We start from the raw sequence: 18,350 nt of genomic DNA on the forward strand, positions 1-18,350 counted from the left end.
CGACGTATCTGCACAACCTTGTGGACTCACTTCGTAACCGAATCCAGGCTGTTACCGAATTCAGCAGCGGAGTTACACGGTATTAAACGCTGCTTGTAATGATAACTTTAGGGGTGCGTAATTTTTTGTCCAATGATGTAAGAAGAATGGGTACTGTAAACGTGTTTTGTGTTTCCATCTAGGTAAAGGTATTGGTTGCGAAGACTGCTGCTGTCTAGAACAGGCATTTCGATGCGATTTCGCGCGGCTCGATGAAGGAGTTTAGTGAGGGCTGGATCCGCAAGTTGGAATATTTGCGTGATCGCCGCACGGAATCCGAAATAGTCTGGGAACTCTACAAGTAGCTTCCAGATGATACAAAACGCTACGTAGGAAGCAATTACAGGACAATCAATGATTTCCTGGAAAGAGTTGAGGACGAGGACAATTGGCGCAATAATCGCGATAATGGTAAAGGCCGTGGTAACAACAACGGGTACCACAACAACCACAACAACGATAACCATGGGTATAATGCATACCGGTACCACAAACAAGGCAGCAATAACAATAATGATTCGGACCGCAATAACAATAGGTACAATAACAGGAATGACGGAAACCAGTATCATACTAACGTGATACGGGCTTCACAGAATAGTAATAACCCCAGAGGGTGTGATAAGCCGCCTCAGCAGCATCCGGGGAGCGGATCTGCTTGGATGAGACAGGGAAACCATTAGCCGCGCCGGTGAGGGGCCGACCGTGCGTGGAGCAATTTTGGCGGCCCAATAACAGGAGAAAACCTAGGTGTCGTCGTTATGAAAATTCCGTATGGAATAATCAACGGCGGGAGAGTGTGCCAGTGTTAGGAGAAAGGAGTGCGCCCACAAGTAGTAGATCAGCTGTAGACACGGCAGTAGAAAATACATTTACTGTCAGTGAGAACAATTTAAGTAGTGTTACGGAAATCGATTATAAAGTGGCAGCTGTAACACCCACAGCGGAACTGGAGATTGAGTTTAAGAATGATTCGCAATTGTTGAGAGAAGATCAGATGTCGGATAACACGTCTGTCATCGAGCGAGGGGATGCAGAGAGAGATGAGGTCTGGTTAAGGCAGTTCGGTCGCTTATACGACGAACTAAGAGATTATAGGGGCCTGTATGGGAGAAGTGTTTATGGGGAGCGTGTGCAGGATTTGCCGCGTCTCGTCCCGCAGGAAGATAGCGTTTGTGAAGTGATAGAAAGTTCTGGCCCTAACCGGCAGACTTTACAAGAAATAGGTGATGTTAATGGGGAGCACGAGCAAGATTCGTCGTGTTTCGTCCCGCAGGAGTTGGATGCTGAAGTAGTAACGGAAAGTTCTGGCCCTGACCGGCAGACTTTACCTAAAGTTATAGTGGTGGAAATGGCCGACCCATCCGACGCAAAACTCGTTTAAACATTGCGAAAGTATTAAGGAGAAAGATTACGAGAATTTTAGTGATAGCCGGACACGACTGGTAGAAAAGCACATAGATTACAGCGTGTATGAGGTTAGAGCTGACGTTATACGGTCGGACGGTTAGCAGTGCGGGTTGCGCAGATCCAGAGGTAGTAATTGCAGGTATTACTTGTCACATTCCTCCAGGTAGGTTGGCAGATGAGATCAGTCTGGCCAAAGAGGAATCAACGAAGGTGACAATTAGTGAACTGATAGCAAAGCAACACTCACTATTTGACGAGTTACAGGAAAAGGTTTCGGTATTGGAGGCGAAGCTACATACTAAGCCTCAGGACAAACGTGTTGAAATTAAAACTGTATGTGAACAGAGGCTGAAAAAGCCACCAGATAGCCGGATTTAGGATCAAAGCCGAATGTTTTTTTCTGGAATGACCTGGATATAGACGAGGATTTATTGTGGGAAAATAAAGAAACAGTCGAGGACAAGTGTAGACAGATAGTAGTGTCTGTTAATGTGCACGACCTACAACTAAACGTGTTGATTGACACCGGTGCGGAACTGAGTGCTGCATCTGGGAAAATATTTGAGTTACTGAAAGACAGACCTGGTATCGTAGTTATGCCAGTAACAGGAGTGAAAATTATCGGTGATACTGGGAAGGCCAGTAAACCGGTCACAAAACAGATTTTTGTCAACTTCGAGATATGTGGGGCACGATTTGAACAAGAGTTTGTCGCCGGCCGCGGTGGCCTTGCGGTTCTAGGCGCTCCAGTCCGGAGCCGCGCTGCTGCTACGGTCGCAGGTTCGAATCCTGCCTCGGGCATGGGTGTGTGTGATGTCCTTAGGTTAGTTAGGTTTAAGTAGTTCTAAGTTCTAGGGGACTAATGACCACAGCAGTTGAGTCCCATAGTGCTCAGAGCCATTTGAACCAAGAGTTTGTCGTCGTGCCAGACTTAACTACGGAAGTAATTATCGGGTTAGAGTGGCTATTAAAGTACCGCGCAGTGATTAATTGCGAAAGCAAAACTTTGACATGTACGTCACAAGATAAAACAATAGTAGCTAGTTTTGACGAGGCAGGAGACGGTGTGCATAGGCAATACCAGCCTATACACATTGTTAACTGGCTGGACGCCATTGACGTAGGCATGAATTTGAACTACTGTTACATGAGGAATCCACGTATTGACATTAGTATTGGTGTGAAAAAGGATTGTTTGCGAGAAATAATGAAGCTAAAAGCCGATGCTCGCATAAATCGCCATGACGATAAATCGCGTTTTGCTAAGTTTGCTATCGGAGACTTTGTACTTGTAGAAGCTCATGAGAAATCGAGCGAGATAGACAATGAAATCTCTAAATTTAAGTTTGTTTGTAATGGACCATATAAAGTAATTGGTATACCTCACACAAATGCTTATTGCTTAGAGTATCCAAGCTCTGGAAAACCATTAGGTATACGGAACATTGCTGACTTGAAATTGTACCAACCAAGGATTGATTAACATCACAGAATGGGTAATTTGTACAGTATGTAAATATAGAGTGTAAGATTTAAGGATTTGCTAGATTGCCATGCTTTTGCCTGACCAAGAGGACATTAAAGAAGTTGTAATTAATAAGTAATTAAATTTGACTAAATGATTTAAGACTAACTGATTATTAATCAGTTGAAAAATCCAAGCTGCTACTTTAAGTTTTCAGCTGAGTCACAGTAGATTAAGGAATGTAAATATGATTTTGTAACTAGCTGTAAGATTTCATAAATATGTGATTTACTAGTCATTGCCGATGTACTTAGACGTTGTTTTAAGTTTCAGGCTAGTACATGCGTGTGATGATGGACAGTGTTGAGTTATCCACTGTGATAGTGTTAACGGACTCCTTGAGATTACTCGAGAGTGAATTTTTCCCAAAGAATTCAGTGAAACGGACGTTCAGCAAATGCCCTTACACAGGCCAGTGACATCAAGCGTGCCGCACAAGCGGGCGCAACAGTACTGGCGAGGCGGAGGCGCTGACGGCTCTTGTGCCGCTGTCGACATTGTTTGTACTTGCGGGTAAGGAAGGCGGAGTTGTTTTTCTTCCCGGACAGCTGATGTGAAAGAATTCTGCTGTCAATATTTTTTTTCGATCTGCTGTATATTATTTTCTTGTTTAGCGTTAAGTGGACCCTCATGACGAGAATATTAATTATGAAAAGGTTATATAAAAATGTGTATTCTATGTAATTAATTATTAATTTGCGTATTTTGATATACCTGTTTTTTATGACCATGTACTCTGGTTAATTTTGTAAATAGTATTCCAGTTCTTCATACTGTCAGGAATTTTGCTGATTTGGAATAGCTAAACCATTTTCTATGTTTTCTATGAATTCTAATATGTTGTCAACCTGTTTTCTTTTGTGTAATATGACAGACTGGAATAAGGTAAGGAGCGTCTCCACTCAATTATTATGGTCTAAAAATTGGTTTATGGTTAATTTGCCTAATGCTATATTTTCTTGATATTTTGAGCATATTCATTTCCGCTGTTTCTTTTCCTTTTTGGGACATTTTCCGAGTCTGTTTAGGTTACACGAACATCCTCAGACAATGTGGGGCATGTGTAACGCCTGAAATGCATATCCTCCTATTTCCATCTATTGTACTACAGTTTTTTTTCCTTATTTTGTTACCTGAAGATATGACGTTTCTGTGTCTTTATATATTGTAATTGTTTTACTATATACATACATACATATATATATATATATATAGTAGTCACCTAACGTTACCGCTGGATGTATTTCGTAAACCACATCAAATACTGACGAATCGATTCCACAGACCGAACGTGAGGAGAGGGGCTAGTGTAATTGGTTAATACAAACCATAAAAAAATGCACGGAAGTATGCTTTTTAACACAAACCTACGTTTTTTTAAATGGAACCCCGTTAGTTTTGTTAGCACATCTGAACATATAAGCAAATACGTAATCAGTGCCATTTGTTGCATTGTAAAATGTTAATTACATCCGGAGATATTGTAACCTAAAGTTGACGCTTGAGCACCATTCCTCCGCTGTTCGATCGTCTGTATCGGAGAGCACCAAATTATGTAGGGATCCAAAGGGAATGGTGATGGACCTTAGGTACAGAAGAGACTGGAACAGCACATTACGTCCACATGCTAACACCTTTTTATTGGTCTTTTTCACTGACGCACATATACATTACCATGAGGGGTGAGGTACACGTACACACGTGGTTTCAGTTTTCAATTACGGAGTGGAATAGAGTGTGTCCCGACATGACAGGCCAATAGATGTTCAATATGGTGGCCATCTTTTGCTGCACGCAATTGCAATCTCTGTCGTAATGAATGTCGTACACGCCGCAGTACATCTGGTGTGATGTCGCCGCAGGCTGCCACAATACGTTGTTTCATATCCTCTGGGGTTGTAGGCACATCACGGTACACATTCTCCTTTAACGTACCCCACCGAAAGAAGTTCAGAGGTGTATGATCAGGAGAACGGGCTGGCCAATTTATGCGTCCTCCACGTCCTATGAAACGCCCGTCGAACATCCTGTCAATGGTCAGCCTAGTGTTAACTGCGGAATGTGCAGGTGCACCATCATGCTGATACCACATACGTCGACGCGTTTCCAGTGGGTCAATTTCGAGCAACGTTGGCAGATCATTCTGTAGAAACGCGATGTATGTTGCAGCTGTTTGGGCCCCTGCAATGAAGTGAGGACCAATGAGGCGGTCGCCAATGATTCCGCACCATACATTTACAGTCCACGGTCGCTGTCGCTCTACCTGTCTGAGCCAGCAAGGGTTGTCCACGGACCAGTAATGCATGTTCCGTAGATTCACTGCCCCGTGGTTTGTGAAACCCGCTTCATCGGTAAACAGGTAGAACTGCAACACATTCTCTGTTAATGCCCATTGACAGAATTGCACTCGATGATTAAAATCACCACGTAATTGCTGATGTAGCGACACATGAAACGGGGGAAAGCGGTGACGATGCAGTATGTGCATGACACTACTTTGACTCAGTCCACCGGCTCTCGCAATGTCCCGTGTATTCATGTGTGGGTTCATGGCAACAGCAGCTAACACACCAACTGCACCCGCTTCTCCTGTGACGGGCCTGTTACTAACCCGTTTGCGTGCTACGACCGTACGTGTTGCATACAGTTGGCGGTAGATGTTTTGCAATGTGCGGCACGTTGGATGCTCTCTGTCCGGGTACCGTTCTGCATACACCCTGCAGACTTCAGCTGCATTTCGTCGACACTCGCCATAGATGAGTATCATCTCCGCCTTTTCAGAGTTCGAATACACCTTGGTTCAAGAATCATAATAGGAGATTGTATACATGGAAGAGGCGATTTTCATACCTAAAATTACAGCAACTTGGCATGAACATTTGTTGCCTATTGTCCCAATTGCATTACCAAGCAAGGTCCCATCCTTTTCCGGAATGAACCCGAGTGTCGTTGAAATTCAAACGCCAGCATTAAAGTAATATCATTCCCTTTTACTGTCTTAATTTCAAAGTTCAGTTAAAGTATTCATAGCTGGCTACAATATTCAGATTACACAAGCACAAATTAAGAGTGCGAGTTTTGTTACCATATTTTAGCTTACCTGTGGCTGCATCTCAGCTTGGTATGTGCTAAATTTTACTATTTTTAACTGTTCAGAACCATTTAATTCAGGTTCAAAGTTAAATCTCTTATTTCTAAATTGCGTAGCTTCAAGTAGCTTTTGAAGTGATCGTTGAGGTAGCCCAAGACTAACCTTATTTTCCTGAATTTCGTAGTGCTTCAGAAACAAAGCTTACTATTAATTTCAGTCACTGAATTAACTTTCAATTTTCCGGTTTTATTAATTATTTTGCTAAATTAAGTCAGAGTGTAGCGAAATTTATTACTTCTGACAAACATTCAGTTTTCACACAATACGTGTCAACCTTCAGTTGCCACGCTTTTAGTGCTAATTATGTGTGCAATAACCTTTCCTTTTCAGTTATTATAATAGTTGTCCATAGGACTGGCGACCGTAATTTTCAAATATCTAATTAACGCCAATTAATTGTTAACTTAACGACCGCACATTTACTTTCTTTTTTAACTTTTCCCCTTTCCAAAATTAATTTCCACCAATTTCATTTGCATTTTTCCTTTCATTTAGATGTAATCCTTTCCTCCCTCTTTACCGACAAATTAACTTCGGTGACGATTGCTTTTCCCAAATTTCCATTAGGTGCACGCAGTTTAATTTTTCACTGTCATTAAGGTCGATAAGTGAGAGGGGGAGGTTACAAGGCTACAACCCTGCCTCACTCCCTTCCCAGTCACTGCTTCCCTTACATGCCCCTGACCCTTATAACTGCCACCTGGTTTCTGTACAAATTGTAAATAGCCTTTCGCTCCCTGTATTTTATCCCGGCCACCTTCAGAAGATGAAAGAGAGTATTCCAGTCAACATTGCCAAAAGCTTTCTCTAAGTCTACAAATCCTAGAAACGTAGGTTTGCCTTTCCTTAATCTGTCTTCTAAGGTAATTCATAGGGTCAGTAATTCCTCATGAGTTCCAATATTTCTGCTGAATCCAAACTGATCTTCCTCGAGGTCGGCTTCTACCAGTTTTTCCATTTGTCTGTAAAGAATTCGCGTTAGTTTTTTGCAGCCGTGACATATTAAACTAATAGTTCGGTAATTTTCACATCTGTCAACACCTGCTTTCTTTGGGATTGGAATTATTATATACTTCTTGAAGTCTAAGGGTATTTTACCTCTCTCGTACATCTTGCTCACCAGAAGGTAGAGTTTTGTCAGGACTGGCTCTTCCAAGGCCGTCAGTAGTTCTAATGGAATGTTGTCTACTCCCGGGACCTTGTTTTGCTCTGGTCTTTCAGTGCTCTGTCAAACTCTTAACGCAGTATCGTATCTCCCATTTCATCTTCATCTACATCTTCTTCCATTTCCATAATATTGTCCTCAAGTACATCGCCCTTGTATAGACCACCTATATACTCCTTCCACCTTTCTGCTTTCCATTCTTTGCTTAGAACTGGGTTTCCATCTGAGCTCTTGATATTCATACAAGTGGTTCTCTTTTCTCCAATGATCTCTTTCATTTTTCTGTAGGCAGTATCTATCTTACACCCTAGTGAGATAAGCCTCTACATCCTTACATTTGTCCTCTAGCCATCCCTGCTTAGCCATTTTGCACTTCCTGTCGATCTCATTTTTGAGACGTTTGTATTCCTGTTTGCCTGCTTCATTTACTGCATTTTTATATTTTCTCCTTTCATCAATTAAATTCAATATTTCTTCTTTTACCCAAGGGTTTCTTCTAGCCCTCGTCTTTTTACCTACTTGATCCTCTGCTGCCTTCACTATTTCATTCTTCTTCTTCTTCTAACGTATTTCTTTCCCCCATTAATGTCAATTGTTCCCTTGTCCACAGCAATGCGTTCACTATGCTCTTTGTGGTAGCTTACCTGCACTTTTATATTTTCATTATTAAAGCTACTCCTGCATTACCACTATTTGATTTTGTATTTATTGCCCAGTATTCACCTGACCAATAGTCTTGTTCCCCATCATCATCATCATTTAAGACTGATTATGCCTTTCAGCGTTCAGTCTGGAGCATAGCCCCCTTATAAAATTTCTCCATGATCCCCTATTCAGTGTTAACATTGGTGACTCTACTGATGTTTAACCTATTACTTCAAAATCATTCTTAACCGAATCCAGGTACCTTCTCCTTGGTCTGCCCCGGAAATCAGGCACAAGTACATAACAGCAATCTCAGAAAGGTACCAGTTTGTTGAATGTAGTCAATTACAGTCATTGGAAAAGGAATGGACAAGGTACAGGGACACAGTACTAGAAGTGGTTAAAGAATGTCTTGGAACAGTAGTGTGTAAAAGTAGGATGAAGCGAACAGCTTGGTGGAATGACACAGTCAAGGCAGCCTGTAAAAGGAAAAAGAAGGCGTATCAAAAATGGCTACATACTAGAACTCGGGTAGACAGAAGTTATGTTGAAGAAAGAAACAAAGCCAAACAGATAATTGCAGCAACCAAGAAGAAATCTTGGGAAGACTTTGGAAACAGGGTGGAGGCTATGCGTCAAGCTGCTGGAAAACCATTCTGGAGTGTAATTAGCAGTCTTCGAAAGGGAGGTAAGAAGGAAATGACTAGTATTTTGGACAGGTCAGGGAAACTGCTGGTTAATCCTGTGGATGCCTTGGGCAGATGAAGGGAATATTTTGAAGAGTTCCTCAATGTATGTGAAAGTTCTATCAGTAATGTTTCAGATTTCGAGGTAGAATGGGATAGGAATGATGATAGAAATAGCATCACATTTGAGGAAGTGGAGAAAATGGTCAATAGATTGCAGTGCAATAAAGCAGCTGGGATGGATGAAATTAAGTCGGAACTCATCAAATACAGTGGAATGTCAGGTCTTAAATGGCTACACAGCATAATTGAAATGGCCTGGGAGTCGGCACAGGTTTCATCAGACTGGACAAAAGCAGTAATCACACCAATCTTTAAACATGGAAACAGAAAAGATTGTAACAACTACAGAGGTATCTCTTTAATCAGCGTTGTGGGTAAAATCTTCTCAGGTATTGTTGAAAGGAAAGTGCGAGCATTAGTTGAGGACCAATTGGATGAAAATCAGTGCCGGTTTAGGCCTCTTAGAGGTTGTCGGGCCCAGATCTTTAGCTTACGGCAAATAATGGAGAAGTGTTATGAGTGGACAGGGAATTGTATCTATGCTTTATAGATCTAGAAAAGGCATATGACCGGGTTCCTAGGAGGAAGTTATTGTCTGTTCTACGAGATTATGGAATAGGAGGCAAACTTCTGCAAGCAATTGAAGGCCTTTACATGGTTAGTCAGGCAGCAGTTAGAAATTTATGATGAAATAAAAGAAATTATTCAGATAGTGAAGGGAGACGAAAATTTAATAGTCATGGGTGACTGGAATTCGGTAGTAGGAAAAGGGAGAGAAGGAAACGTAGTAGGTGAATATGGATTGGGGGTAAGAAATGAAACAGGAAGCCGCCTGGTGGAATTTTGCACAGAGCACAACTTAATCAGAGCTAACACTTGGTTCAAGAATCATAATAGAAGATTATACATGGAAGAGGCCTGGAAATACTCGAAGGTTTCAGATAGATTATATAATGATAAGACAGAGATCTAGGAACCAGGTTTTAAATTGTAAGACATCTCCAGGGGCAGATGTGGACTCTGACCACAATCTATTGGCTATGAACTGTAGATTCAAACTGAAGAAACTTCAAAAAGGTGGGAATTTAAGGAGATGGGATCTGGATAAATTGACTAAACCAGATGTTGTACAGAGTTTCAGGGAGAACATTAGGGAACGATCGACAGGTATGGGGGAAAGAAATACAGCAGAAGAAGAATGGGTAGCTTTGAGGGATGAAATAGCGAAGGCAGCAGAGAATCAAGTAGGTAAAATGACGAGGGCTAGTAGAAATCTTTGGGTAACAGAAGAAATATTGAATTTAATTGATGAAAGGAGACAATATAAAAATCCAGTAAATGAAGCAGACAAAAAGCAATACAAACGTCTCAAAAATGAGATCGACAGGAAGTGCAAAATGGCTAAGCAGGGATGCCTAGAGGACATATGTAAGAATGTAGAGGCTTTCCTCACTAGGGGTAAGATAGATACTGCCTACAGGAGAATTAAAGAGACGTTTGGAGTAAAGAGAACCACTCGTATGATTACCAAGAGCACAGATGGGAAACAAGTTCTAACTAAAAAAGAGAAAGCAGAAAGGTGGAAGGAGTATATAGAGGGTCTGTACAAGGGTGATGCTCTCGAGGACAATATTATGGAAATGGAAGAGGATATAGATGAAGATGAAATGGGAGATATGATGTAAGTAGGCTCTTTACGTTTTTGAATTGGTAACGCCACGTAGCGCTCTGTATGAAAATCACTGGCTGTGCTGTGGGCAGTCTGTGGCTGGGTGGCATTGTTGGAATATTCGCTATTGTAGTGATGGGCAGTTGGAGGTTAACAGCGTGTAGCGCTCTGCAGTTGGAGGTGAGCCGCCAGCAGTGGTGGATGCGGGGAGAGAGATGGCGGAGTTTTGAGAGCGGATGATCTGGACGTGTGTCCATCAGAGACAGTAAATTTGTAAGACTGGATGTCATGAACTGCTATGTATATTATGACTTTTCAACACTATTGAGGTAAGTACATTGTTTGTTCTCTATCAAAATCTTTCATTTGCAAACTATGCCTTTCAGTAGTTAGTGCCTTAAGTAGTTTGAATCTTTTATTCAGCTGGCAGTAGTGGCGCTCGCTGTACTGCAGTAGTTCGAGTAACGAAGATTTTTGTGAGGTAAGTGATTTGTGAAAGGTATAGGTTAATGTTAGTCAGGGCCATTCTTTTGTAGGGATTATTGAAAGTCAGATTGCGTTGCACTGAAAATATTGTCTGTCAGTTTAACCACAGTCATTGATAATTTTTCTTAGGGGACGTTTCAGTGATACTCGTGAGGAGTTTGACAGAGCACTGAAAGACCTAAGCCGAAACAAGGCCCTGGGAGTAGACAACATTCCATTAGAACTACTGATAGCCTTGGGAGAGCCAGTCCTGACAGAACTCTACCATCTGGTGACCAAGATCTATGAGACAGGCGAAATAGCCTCAGCCTTCAAGAAGAATATAATAATTGCAATTCGAAAGAAAGGATGTGTTGTCAGATGTGAAAATTACCAAACTATCAGTTTAATATGTCACGGCTGCAAAATACTAACGCGAATTCTTTACAGCCGAATGGAAAAACTGGTAGAAGCCGACCTCGGGGAAGACCAGTTTGGATACTGTAGAAATGTTAGAACACGTGAGGCAATACTGACCCTATGACTTATCTTAGAAGATAGATTAAGGAAAGGCAAACCTACGTCCCTATTATTTGTGGACTTAGAGAAAGCTTTTGCCAATGTTGACTGGAATACTCTCTTACTCTCTTTCAAATTCTGAAGGTGACGGGGGTCAAATACTGGGAGCGAAGTGTTATTTACAATTTGTACAGAAACCAGAGGGCAGTTATAAAAGTAGAGGGGCATGAATGGGAAGCAGTGGTTGGGAAGGGAGTGAGACAGGGTTGTAGCCTATCCCCGATGTTATTGAATCTGTATTTTGAGCAAGCAGTAATGGAAACAAAAGAAAAATTTGGAGTAGGAATTAAAATCCATGGAGAAGAAATAAATACTTGAGGTTCGCCGATGACATTGTAATTCTGTCAGAGACAGCAAAGGACCTGAAAGAGCAGCTGAACGGAATGGACTGTGTCTTGAAAGGAGGATATAAGATGAACATTAACAAGGGCAACTCGAGAATAAGGAATTTAGTCAAATTAAATCGGGTGATGCTGAGGGTATTAGATTAGGAAATAAGACGCTTAAAGTAGTAATTGAGTTTTTCTATTTGGGGAGCAAAATAACTGATGATGGTCGATATAGAGAGGATATAAAATGTATACTGGTAACGGGAAGGAAAGCGTTTCTAAAGAAGAGAAATTTGTTAACATCGGGTATAGATTTAAGTTTCAGGCAGTCGTTTCTGAAATTATTTGTATGGAGTGTAGCTGTGTATGGAAGTGAAACATGGACGATAAATATTTTGGACAAGAAGAGAATAGAAGCTTTCGAAATGTGGTGCTACAAAAGAATGCTGAAGATTAGGTGGGTAGATCACACAACTAATGTGGAGGTACTGAATAGAATTGGGGAGAAGATGAATTTGTGGCACACCTTGACCAGAAGAAGGGATCAGTTGGTAGGACATGTTCTGAGACAGCGATGGATCACCAATTTAGTATTGGAGGGCAGCGTGGAGGGTAAAAATCGTAGAGGGAGACCAAGAGATGAATACGCTTAGCAGATTCAGAAGGATGTAGGTTGCAGTAGGTACTGGGAGATGAAGAAGCTTGCACAGGATGAGTAGCATGGAGAGCTGCATCTAACCAGTCTCAGAACTGAAGACAACAACAACAACAACAACATGCATGATACATATATAAACGAAGGAAAATATGGGGAAAAATTTCCTGTGGTCAGAAAATTTTGTACAGTTGTAGGAGGAAGTACCCTGAGCAACATACCGTACTACAAATCCTAGCCAGTGTGATGTGTGCGTGGTGGGTGCGGGGCTAGGCTTAAGGGTTTTACATTGCAGGGGATGAAAAAATCTCAAATGATTAAAAATAGGGTTTTCAATGCATAAAATTCATGTTTGTTGTTAAATGAAGTGCGTTAGGGACAAATATTACATTTATGCCACATATGAGTGCAGTAGAACCATATTAAAGGATGGAGCGTGTTCTGGGGCGTGTGTCAGGCTGGAGAGCAGTTTGGGGGTGGAGGGTAGACGCACAAATGAAGGCATTTCACCGGACTGTGGTCAGACACTTTCGTAGATCTGCACACCACAGAGTGAGCAGGCGATTCCCCAATCTCTCTACCCCACTACCTCACAAAAAGTAACACACAGCGTTATGCCGTTCCTTCCATAGTGCACCTTATGAGTCATTGGCTGCATTGTACAAAATTTTGAGACTACACGACTGTTTCATCTATTCGGCCTTTTTTTTTTGTCTTCATTGACTGTGCTAATAATCTCATTTTTACCCAATACTGTTCCTTAAAGCGTCAAATTATTGCGGGATGTCGTAGCAGATGGGGCATTAATCTCACCCTTCCACCAGTAATGCAGCTCTATCGGCTTATTTTTTAAGAATATTTTATCTACTGTAGAAATGAATATTTGAGGCCAGGAATAATGCGTTCAGAGATAGCAGAACTTGTGGACTCGAAGGTGTAGCTTCGTTCTGTTCTTGCGCATTATTTGCCTGGAAGTTGCGTCACGAACAGAAAACGTGAGCCGCGCGAGATTAGCCGAGCGGTCTTAGGCGCTGCAGTCATAGACTGTGCGGCTGATCCCGGCGGAGGTTGAAGTCCTCCCTCGGGCTTGTGTGTGTGTGTTTGTCCTAAGGCTAATTTAGGTTAGGTAGTGTGTAAGCTTAGGGACTGGTGACCTTAGCAGTTAAGTCCCATAAGATTTCACACATATTTGAACATTTTTTTAACAAAACGTGAGGAGCGCAATAGCGGCCCATTGTCTACAGTTTGTAGGGAAACGCACTCGTCGATTTACGGGTATGACGAGTTTCGTAAACTGATATCTAAATTACATAAATAATGCGCCTCCCAATAAGACCTCATACATCGTTTCAAGTAGCGCCTGAAAAAATTATTAACAGCAATGTAGCTTAAAATTTTGGCGATGTCTCTAATAGTAAACGCTGTATGGCTAGATGAGAATAATTCATTTTTAGCAGAGAATAAGGTAAAATACCTCTGTCGGCCTGAGGAACAAATTTAGTTTTACATATATTTTCAGTAAGTAGTACTATTCACAGGGGTAACATATGTCCCTGAAGAGTTCCTAACAGCTTCTGACTATGTATTTCTTATCAGCGGCAACACATGTACTCTGCAAATCAGGATAAAACTGACTGTTGTTAGTTGATCATTTTACACTTACAGCTGCGCGTGGAATTGGCTTGTGTGACCAATACGTGACATAAATTATCTTCATTTATATCCATAATGCTTATATATGTTTTCAGTAGAACTATTTACTCAAGGAGTCTGTTTCGCAAATGTTCCAGCAGAGCTGAAGAACAGTAGGACACATCATACACTTACTCATGTCTGCTCTGTAATCGTAATATGTTTCCCCAGAAGATTTCCAAGAAATACATATATTTTATTCACTGTGAACACGACTGCATACGTTACGGAAGTTGCTAAATCGTTGTAAGAAATGAAAATATATTAAGCTATAGAGACGACTTCCTTCTCAAAAAATTATTTCAGTTACTTACACAGTTCACATTTGATTTACTGTATTATTTCCTCCATTTACCTTGAGATCTAAAGTTCATTGTTCCAAATCGTCAGAAATCAGAAGATTTTGATGATTGGTAGTGTTTTGTGCCCAGTAATTTGTCAAATTAGATGTGAAAAAATACTGTATTCTGCGGTATTATGCTGGTCATTATTGAATTCGACGTTTCTTTCATGGAGATGAGCTATAAATATGTCCGAAAATTTCAAAGCAACGTACTTCCAGTTCCAATTTCGATTATGTTGCATGTTCAAGCATTTCTCAGCCCTAAGTGTTGCTTTCACAGAGCAAATGTACGGTAATTGCACTGCCAGAGGAAGTCGGGGCTTTCAATGAAATTGGACAATGACTCAATCTCCTTTTCTTTTTTTAGTAATAACATGATACACTAATTTAGTAAACCATACGATACATCAGTACAGGACTTACAATTTATTCGCTCTGTGTTTTGTTATTTATATTAAATTCTCATACATATCAAAATGGAGTATTTTTGTGATATTTTACCTGTACGCAATTAGTGGTAATTCAACAACATTTGGATTACATTTCCACTTGTATTTCATTCTTTCGGAGATTTCTTTCATTACAAAACACTTGCAACTGTCACTATAGAGTATTGAAGCATTTATAAATATATCACAAAATATGTAAGGTAAGTGATATTCTTTTGTTTCTGTTACAGTGTTGATGCAGAGACTACTGGAATAACTTTATTGTAAGCTATTTGGTGAAAAGCCTATTGGCAGCATGAGCTTTTGCAGTGCATCGATGTGTTAATTAATTACTGTGACGTTGTTAAGGAGTGTGGATCAAATAAAATAACCTGAGAAATTTAATTTAGTAACGGGTGTGGAAATACTTAGAATCTTGATATCCTTTTTGCAGCAAGGAATCTACAAATAGACGACTTTACCAATGACTGCTGATGACAATCAACATGTGACACGCAGAAGAAACCTTTTATTGACGTTAATTTCAGTATACATATTATGTATCATTTCCCCTAATTTCTTCTCAAGGTATGAGGAAAGTGAACGCAAACTAGATCAAACTGGAATTTAGTAAGTTTTTATTGCTGTTATTAACTCAGTTATTCCAGAGTAGAGTTTATACAAGTGATCTTAAAGGCTCCATCTCTCCTCACCGCATCTCTCGTCACACTAGCCAAGTTGTAGGTCGGGGCTTGTCTCCTGCACTCGTGACGTCACAGTCTACAAGATCAATGAGCGCTTTTAATACCACAGTAGCTGTCTATAGTACCTCTTTGCCACTCTTTACTAGGAAATGTTTTAGATGCTATTTTCCAGTTCACTTTCTGTTTGTAGTGTTCTCATTTTTAGTTCTAGATGATGTTCTAGCGGCAGTTTCTTCCCATGCTTCGTGTATATATTAGTACATATATCTATTAATTTTCAAAAGCTTTCATTTAAACTCTGCCCTTGCATCACGATGTTTCCCTAATTAAAGGACATTTTGAAAGTGGCCCTAGGAAGCATAAACCGAGAATTCAGTTGCTAACAGCTACACTTTACCAGCTGTACAAGCGGAACTGAACTGACTACTATCTGTTACATTAAAAAGTGGTTTGGCTTTATGTACATGGTGAACCCGAACCCCCGATGATAGAAATTCGGTGTACAATGGTTTGCGCGGCCGGCTTCAGGGTCATTAGAACCCTTTCGAGTGTATTGCCGGCTGCCGCGGCAGTCTTTGTCGTGAGGAAGGCCGCTGTAGCACAACCAAAACGTCGGCTTGTTTTAGAGTTTTAGAAGACAGTACAACCAGAAGGGAGTTTATAAAAGTTTCGTATGTTGTTCAGTGATATTTTCTGAGTATTTTGGTACAAGACATCCATGGTCAACGATGGCTCGATCCAGAATTATTATGTTTTGCTTCTAAGTTTACTCGCTGGCTGCGAATTCCTTGACATCAGTTGTATTCGGCATAGATCTATTACCCAGTACTGACATGAAGAATTGTGCTGAACCATTATTAAATTGGTATTAAAAATAAAAATGCAACGAACCAAAACATGTAGTAAAAAAAAAGTAAACTCCGGCATCTGAAGCATTTATACAGGGATATATTTTAACACTGTGACGGAATCAGTGTTTTGTTATTGCCTTCAGCACTGATACTGAACAGAAAAGCACAAACAATCGCGGAGAAATATCTTCTCATGTTACAACGCACATCAAGAATCGCTACGTTAGCAACATTTTTGGAAGCAATTTATCTCCTTCCATCTTTTGGCGAAGAACAATCAAGGGAAGAATAAATTGTTATCATGTAGCCAAATGTCATGAATTTCCTGAACAATAAACAATCGTGTTGTTAGGTGAACACACGAAATGAAACGTTACTTGTGTATCGGAATTATTATCTAGTGCGACACTGATCATTGGCCACATACCAAGTGATCCTGCCTAATACTTTTGATTTGCGACTTAAGCTGACAAAACAGTTTCCAGTAAATAATACAGTGCGAAAGGGTGAATGTTCAGCTGTGTAGTTAATAATCGGAGCTATTACTTTAGTTGAGATAGAGCAGCACTTACGACATTTAAATGCCAAATGTGCTGTATTTAACGACATTTAAAAGCGTTTGCAATCAGTACAATTCTTGTCAACACTTGCAGTATAGCTTTCCGCAAAAACCGACTGGACATGCTCCGAGTAATTTTACGCGACTTTTGTGTGATGATTGAGATCAAAACTTTCCATCTGTATCAGCGATTAGCTTCACTGAAAAACAAACATTTAGGACGCAGCTATTTGAATATTCAAACTTTGTTGACCCGTCTACACTGGACCTACTCCTAAAGGAGTGACGGTTATGTTTTCGTCAGATCTTAGTACGTCGGCTATAAGAATAGCCCGTTAAATTCTATAACCAGAATATCCCGTTAAATTCTATAACCACGTTTACGTGCTACTTCATGGAGCAGTATACTCTTGTAGCCAACATGCTAAGGTCTGATGATGATCCGATCGAATCAGAACATAACAGAGTCTTAAAGTGATAAAGAAAATTATTATAGCATCATTAACGGCAGATTTTCTCCATACAAGGTAATATGTCAGTTGACAACGTTCCATTAACAAAAATCTAACTATATCCGTATTTTGAGACAGAAAGAACTTTTGAGCCTAATTAATATAACGAAATACTTGTATCTTCACACACTAACTTTTGTTAAAATAATTTGTTCGATATTTCGGAGCATGCAGAATATTTCAGGAGTATCTACGTTAAATGGTATTCCGTGTATACGAGTAACTCACCTATTCGTTGATGGAACAGAGACGTCAAACAGTCATGCATACAGTACTTCCCCGTGTGCTTGCAAGAGCTGAACGTATCTTCACTGACACCTCAACTGCACACGGAAGCTAGAAGCATGTTTGGCTCTCAACTTATACACTCTGCCGTACGCGTGACACTGACTAACGCGAAGGCACGGCGCGCCCGCTAGCGGCGATAAGGAAAACAAGTTTCTGTAATCATCAGAGAAAGGAAAATACCAACAGAGCGCACGATAGCAGGGAAGAACCGTAACTGCCGTTAACGTCAAACGGACCGTCGCATCAACTGCGATACCGCAGGGGTCACGGGTCCCAGACGAATCGACCTAATACCACAGAGGTCGAGCCCACGATGAAGACTCTGGGAAACACTGCTTTGTGGTTACGCTCCTCTGAATTTGTAGAAGTTACATTGCGAGTCTGTGGTTTCGTGATGGAAAGACCATTGACTGTTTCCCAGTTCGAACTTTGACCTCAGTACCCAGCAAGGTGGTTAGCAGACTGGACTCGCATTCAGGAGGACAGCGGTTGAAATTCGCGTCCAGCCATCCAGATGTAGGTCTTCCATGATATCCCTAAATCACGCCAGGCAAATGCCCTGATGTTTCCTATGAAATAGCACGGCCAACTT

At 40.8% G+C, this 18,350-nt stretch overlaps 1 protein-coding gene across 1 annotated transcript in view; it reads right to left on the reverse strand.

The window, feature by feature from the left end:
- Nucleotides 1-17,849, reverse strand: part of LOC126473822 (major royal jelly protein 1-like) — an 86,428-nt gene extending 68,579 nt beyond the window's left edge. Inside the window, exon 1 of the mRNA XM_050101139.1 lies at nt 17,699-17,849. The gene's annotated coding sequence lies outside the window, so the exon portion shown is untranslated. The remainder of the gene's footprint in view (nt 1-17,698) is intronic.
- Between the last annotated feature and the right edge of the window lie 501 nt (nt 17,850-18,350).

Source organism: Schistocerca serialis, chromosome 4 (genome assembly GCF_023864345.2).
Source record: "Schistocerca serialis cubense isolate TAMUIC-IGC-003099 chromosome 4, iqSchSeri2.2, whole genome shotgun sequence".
NCBI lineage: Eukaryota > Metazoa > Arthropoda > Insecta > Orthoptera > Acrididae > Schistocerca > Schistocerca serialis.